This window comes from Lactuca saligna, chromosome 3 (assembly GCF_052625555.1).
Source record: "Lactuca saligna cultivar CGN05327 chromosome 3, ASM5262555v1, whole genome shotgun sequence".
In the NCBI taxonomy this organism is placed as follows: Eukaryota; Viridiplantae; Streptophyta; class Magnoliopsida; order Asterales; family Asteraceae; genus Lactuca; species Lactuca saligna.
Window position 1 is genome coordinate 224183568 of NC_136419.1, and position 7004 is coordinate 224190571.

Here is a 7004-nt window from a genome sequence, read left to right on the forward strand (position 1 = left end):
CATGATAGGACTAGAATTGCCTGTTTTGTGATGCCTTAGTCTAGGGAGATTGCTTATATGAGATATTTGGTAGCGTGCAAGTAGATAGTGCATACTAGAGGTAGAGTACTCATTATTCGGGATTTGGGGAGGAAGATTTGGGACGAATACTGATACGGTGTGGTCGGTAGTATTGGGCCCGTACTACCGAAGGCACCGGATCAGTGGAAGACCCAAGTAAGAATCCCTGGAAATCGGAGACTGAGTAGGGCGCGTATCGAGTACAATTGTACTTGGTGGAGTCTCTGATGATTTTATGTTGTATTTCAGAGACATCATGGTCATCACACGCAATGGGGCGAGTTCGAGCGGTGCAAGTGACGAGGAGATTCGTCGATTATTCAAGAAGAGGTAGCTGCGGCGGTTCGGGCTGAGATCCCGGAGATGTTTGGGTCTATTAAGACCACCCTGATGGAGGAGTTTGAGGAGCGGTACGCTGCACTTACTGAAGCTGCAGTCGCTGCTGCTAGGCCGCAAGGGGGTGATTCGTTGTTATTCAGGGAATTCAGCAACACGAAACCCCCTGAGTTCGATGGGACGCAGGATCCGATTGCGGCTATGAGGTGGATCGCCGACATTAAGGGGTGCTTCTATACTTGCTCATGCCCGGAGCACTTTAGGGTACGGTTCGCCTTGAACCAGCTCCGTCTGGGAGCGAAGGATTGGTGGAAGTTCGTGACGGCGAACTTCACTCAGGCGGAGATTTCAGCGGTAACATGGGAGAGGTTTACGGAGATGTTCAGGGACGAGTACGTTCCCCCGGTGGAGAGGGAGCGATTGATTCAGGAGTTCTTGACCCTTAAGCAGGGTACTGATTCCGTGGCGGTGATCACGCGGAAGTTTCATGAGAGGGCAATGTTCTGCCCCGAGCTGGTATCTACGGAGCAATCGCGGATGAGCCGGTATTTGGGCGTTTTGAAGAGGGAGATCCGGGAGTTTGTGTCAAACTCCACCTATCGTACTTTCACTGAGCTTCAGGCGAACGCCAGGAAGCGCGAGATCGAGTTGGAGACTCAGGCGAGGGAGGAGGCTGAGTCTCGGCAGGTGGATCGGCGGCCGGCTCAGTCTCAGCCGGCAGCCAAGCGGACTAAGTTCGCTGATTCGAGGATGGGAGGTCCGAAGGGTCGCACTTGCGCGAAGTGCGGCAAGAGTCACGAGGGGGTGTGTCGAGTTGGTGGTTGCTACAAGTGTGGCAAGGAGGGACATATTGCCAGGGATTGCCCTAAGGGGTTAATGGTTTGCTTTCACTGCAACCAGACAGGCCATCGGAAGGCCGAGTGTCTGCAGCTTCGTCAGGGAGATACACCTACTACCAGGACTACTGAGACCCGACCGGCGAAGGTCGAGGCCCCGAGGGCTCGTGGAAGAGCCTTTCAGCTGACTGCGGAGGAGGTCCGCGCTGCACCCGATGTTGTGGCAGGTATGTTATCATTCACGTATTTACTTAAAGGTCGAAATGTTATGCTTACGTTAATGTATGTGTAGGTACTTTTCTTGTGAACTCTATGCCTGCTCTAGTGTTATTTGATTCGGGTGCGAGTAGATCGTTTGTATCGTTAGCCTTTAGTCAGCATATCGGCACTAGTCGTGAGCCGTTAAGTCGACCTTTGAGTGTTTCTATTGCGGCCGAGAGGGTGGTTTGTGCTACGGAGGTCCTTCGGGGATGTGTGCTAGAGATCTTCGGGGTCGCGTTCCCGATTGACCTAGTTCCTATTGCGATGGGGGACGTCTGTGTCATCGTAGGCATGGACTGGTTGAGCCGATTCAGCGTTGTCATCGACTGCGAGCGTCAGCTGGTGACTATACGAGACCCTAGTGGGGGAGTTCTTACGGTATACGGCGAGGGTACCCGTTCGGGATCAGCTTTTTGTTCGGCCGCTAGGGCGAGGCAATGCATACAGCGGGGATGTAACGGTTTTGTGGCGTATGTGATGGATACGCGGGAGACTTCCGAGAGGCCGAAGACAGTGGAGGAGGTTCCAGTGGTGCGCGAGTTTCCAGATGTTTTTCCCAAGGATTTGTCGGGAGTACCTCCTGCGAGGCAAGTAGAGTTTGGTATCGATCTAGTTCCAAGGGCTGCGCCTATTGCGAAGGTGCCTTATCGTCTTGCACCTCCAGAGATGCAAGAGTTGTCCTCGCAACTTCAGGAGTTGTTGGGAAAGGGATTTATTCGGCCGAGTAGCTCGCCGTGGGGAGCACCGATTCTGTTCATCAAGAAGAAGGATGGTTCACACCGGATGTGTATCGATTACCGGGAACTGAACAAGGTGACGGTCAAGAACCGCTATCCGTTACCGAGGATCGATGATCTATTCGATCAGTTGCAAGGGGCATCTTGGTTTTCCAAGATTGATTTGAGATCAGGGTACCATCAGGTAAGAGTGCGGGATGAGGACGTCCAAAAGACAGCATTTAGGACGCGGTATGGGCATTACGAGTTCGTGGTGATGCCTTTTGGGCTCACCAATGCCCCAGCAGTGTTCATGGACCTCATGAACAGGGTATGCAGGCCGATGCTGGATCGGTCTGTGATTGTATTTATCGACGACATTCTGGTGTATTCGCGGTCTAGAGAGCAGCATGAGGGACATTTGAGGGAGGTCCTTGAGGTGCTGAGGTCGGAGAAGCTATATGCAAAATTCTCTAAATGTGACTTCTGGTTACGGGAGGTCCAATTTCTGGGGCACGTTGTAAATCAGGCAAGGATATTGGTTGATCCGGCCAAGGTGGAAGCAGTGATGAGTTGGGAGGCACCGAAGTCACCTTCTGAGATCCGGAGTTTCCTTGGGTTGGCGGGGTACTATCGGAGGTTCATTAGGGACTTCTCCAAGATCGCGATGCCGCTCACCAGATTGACCCGGAAGGGTGTTACATTTTCATGGGGACCCGAGCAGCAGACTTCCTTCGAGACACTTCGTCAGAGACTGTGCGAAGCCCCAGTATTAGCTCTCCCGGAAGGGATGGAGGACTTTGTCGTATATTGCGACGCATCGATTTCGGGACTGGGTGCAGTGTTGATGCAGAGGGGCCATGTGATAGCCTATGCATCGAGGCAGCTGAAGCCTCACGAGGCGAGGTATCCCACGCATGACTTAGAGTTGGGGGCAGTAGTGTTCGCCCTCAAAATTTGGCGTCACTACCTGTACGGAGTTCGTTGTACCATATACACGGACCATAAGAGTTTGAAGTATTTGATGGATCAACCCAACCTAAATATGCGTCAGAGGAGATGGTTAGATGTGGTTAAGGATTATGACTGTGAGATCCTATACCACCCAGGCAAGGCTAATGTGGTAGCCGATGCATTGAATCGTAGGGCGGAGAGCACTCCATTGCGGGACGTATGCTTGAGATTGACGGTGATGACTCCGGTATTAGATGCTATTCGTGGGGCACAGGCCGAGGTTGTGAAATCTGGGATGCAGAAACAGGAGCGGGTCGTCGGGTTGATTTCGGAGTTCTATATGGATGGACGGAGACTTCTGACGTTTCAGGGTCGGATCTGGGTACCATTCGTGGGCGGTACGCGTGTTACTTTGATGGAGGAGGCACACAGATCGAAATTCTCGATCCATCCTGGTGCTACGAAAATGTATTTGGATTTGAGAAAGGAGTACTGGTGGCCTTGCATGAAGAGAGACGTCGCCTGGTTCGTTGAGAGGTGTTTGACCTGCCGTAGGGTTAAGGCCGAGCACCAGAGACCGCACGGTAAGTTGCAACCCTTGGAGATTCCTGAGTGGAAGTGGGAACAGATCACGATGGATTTCATCACCAAATTGCCGAGAACTTCCAGGGGAGTCGATGCGATTTGGGTGATTATGGATAGGCTAACAAAGAGTGCACACTTCCTTGCCATTAGCGAAAGTTCATCAGCAGAGAAGTTGGCAGAGTTATACGTGAGAGAGATAGTATCTCGGCATGGAGTGCCGACCTCGATTGTTTCGGACCGCGATGTACGTTTCACTTCCAGGTTCTGGAAGAAATTCCATGAGGAGTTGGGTACTAAACTGCATTTTAGTACCGCATACCATCCCCAGACCGACGGTCAGAGCGAGCGGACGATTCAGACATTGGAAGACATGCTTAGAGCGTGTGTGTTAGACTTCGGGGGTAGCTGGGATGCGCATCTGCCATTGGCTGAGTTTTCCTACAACAATAGCCATCATTCGAGCATTGGTATGCCACCTTTTGAGTTGTTGTATGGTAGGAGGTGTCGGAATCCCATTTGCTGGGGAGAAGTGGGACAGAGAGTGATGGGCAGTACAGAGATCGTACTTCAGACGACCGAACAGATTCAACAGGTGAGGCAGAGGTTATTGACCGCCCAGAGCCGACAGAAGAGTTATGCGGACAGACGCCGGTCCGAGCTCGAATTCCAGGTTGGCAACTTCGTTCTCCTAAAGGTTTCTCCTTGGAAAGGAGTGATTCGGTTCAGAAAGAGGGGCAAATTGGGGCCCCGGTTCATAGGTCCATTTCGGGTAATTGCAAGGGTAGGTCGGGTAGCTTATCGGTTGGAGTTGCCAGCGGAGCTGAGTCAGATTCACAATACCTTTCACGTATCACAGTTGAGGAAGTGTATAGCCGATGAAGCGGCAGTGGTTCCGTTAGAGGATATTCAGGTGGATGCGAGCCTGAATTACGCCGAGAGACCAGTAGCTATCAGGGATCGGAAGATCAAGGTTTTGCGGAACAAGGAGATACCTTTGGTGTTGGTTCAGTAGCAACATCCGGAGTTATTCACAGAGTGAGACTTCGAGGGCGAAGTCTAGTTCTAGTGGGGGAGAGTTGTAACAGCCCGGAATTTCAGGTATTTCTTTAAATTATTTTTGGGGAATATTTAGGAGGGGACTCGACGAGTTGGTGCCTGACTCGCCGAGTAGGACCACGGTCTTGGACACAGATTCGCGACTGGACTCGACGAGTCCATTAGGGACTCGGCGAGTCGACGCTGTTCAGCTGAAACCCTAGCCGTTTTGATTCTGGATCGTATATAATGCCTTTAGGGCCGTCATGTCTCGTCTTTTGGCCGATTGAAGATAACCAAAAAGTCTGTGGGCATCTGGAACAAGGGTGAAGGCTAGTGGAAGCTTGAAGAGGTTGTTAGGCAAGGAGAGGCAAGGTGGTGATCAAAGGAGGTTCAAGGGGTCGAGCTCTGAAGGTTGGGGACACAGGGAACACGTTTTCCAGGTAATCCTCGGATCATTTTCTGTAGTTTTGGCGTTGTATACGAATCTAGGGTTTAGGAAACCCATTTAAGGATTTGATAGATTATAGTGTTGTTACAAGTGTTTAAACCCCTGTAATAGTATATGTGAAGGTCCAGGAAGTCCCATATCTATATATTACGGAATCATGCGAGTTACAGGAGGCAGTTGATTGACTGCATGGCGAGGACTCGCCGAGTCCAATGATCAGACTCGGCGAGTATCTTGAAGATTCACTAGGACTCGCCGAGTTGTTCTTCAGACTCGGCGAGTAGCTTGAAGATCTACTGGAACTCGTCGAGTCGTTCTTTAGACTCGGCGAGTGGAGTCGGGGTGTCTAGACTCGCCGAGTTGCCTTTGCACTCGACGAGTCCGGTCAAGTTGACCGTTGACCTGTATGTAATTTAGTAGGGTCAGTTGTCTTGTTTGATAAGATCATTAATAAAGGTATGTGGTATTATAGGGAGCCTGCAGATTAGCGGATCGAGTGCGAGTGGCTCGAAGGGTTTATAGCTTGCATACTACGAGGTGAGTCTTCTCACTATACTTCACCCGGAAGGGTTTGACTGCGTGACCGGAAGGTCGTATGTGTTATATTTATGCTATGTCTAGAGAGGTAGATGCTTTATATGTGATGTATGCTTATACGGGCCGGAAGGCGAGACTTTATGTGATAGAAAGAACGGTATGATGTATGATTTATGTGTTATGTGTGATATGCTATATGTGTTATGTTTATTACTATTATGGGCCGGAAGGCAAAATACTATGGGCCGGAAGGCGATATGTTATGGGCCGGAAGGCGATTATGTTACGGGCCGGAAGGCAATGTTATGTGGACCGAAAGGTCCGGGCCGGAAGGCGTATGTGGGTAAGTCGTATACTGGGGAAGTCACTAAGCATTTATGCTTACTAGTTGTGTTTATGTTTTTCAGGTACTAGTGATGACCGTGGGAAGGCGCCGGCGTGACACGTACACACTGCCATTGTTGAAGATCTTGAGGATTCGTTATTTATATTTTTGCAATAAACTTGGAATAAACTCTTTTGTCGAATAATGATGTTTTATTTTAAATGAAAATTTTATTTGAAAATTTGAGCTGTTACATGGCAGGCCCGGAGTCTGCAAAATGGAAAGAAGCGATGGATAGCGAGATCCAATCCATGTACGATAACCAAGTTTGGAATTTGGTTGATTACGTGCCCGAACGTAAGACCGTAGGGTGCAAGTGGATCTTCAAGAAGAAGACCGACGTGGATGGGAACGTACACACATATAAAGCGCGATTGGTTGCGAAGGGCTTTACTCAAACTCTCGGAGTTGACTATGATGAGACCTTCTCACCAGTTGAGAAGATTAAATCTATTAGAGTGATGCTAGCAATTGTCGCATTTCATGATTATGAGATCTGGCAAATGGATGTCAAGACCGCTTTCCTTAACGGAAAGTTGGCTGAGGATGTTTACATGGCTCAGCCAGAGGGGTTTGTGGATCCGAAGCATCCGAATAGAGTGTGTAAGCTTGAGAAGTCCATTTATGGACTTAAGCAAGCGTCTCACAGATGGAATCTTTGCTTCGATGAGAAAGTCAAAGAGTTTGGATTTGTACGAAGCGAAGACGAATCTTGTGTATATGTCAAAGCCAGTGGGAGTATAGTAAGCTTCCTCGTTCTATATGTCGATGACATATTACTCATAGGAAACGACATCCCCACTCTGTAGGAGGTTAAGTCCTGGCTCGGGAAGTGCTTCGCTATGAAG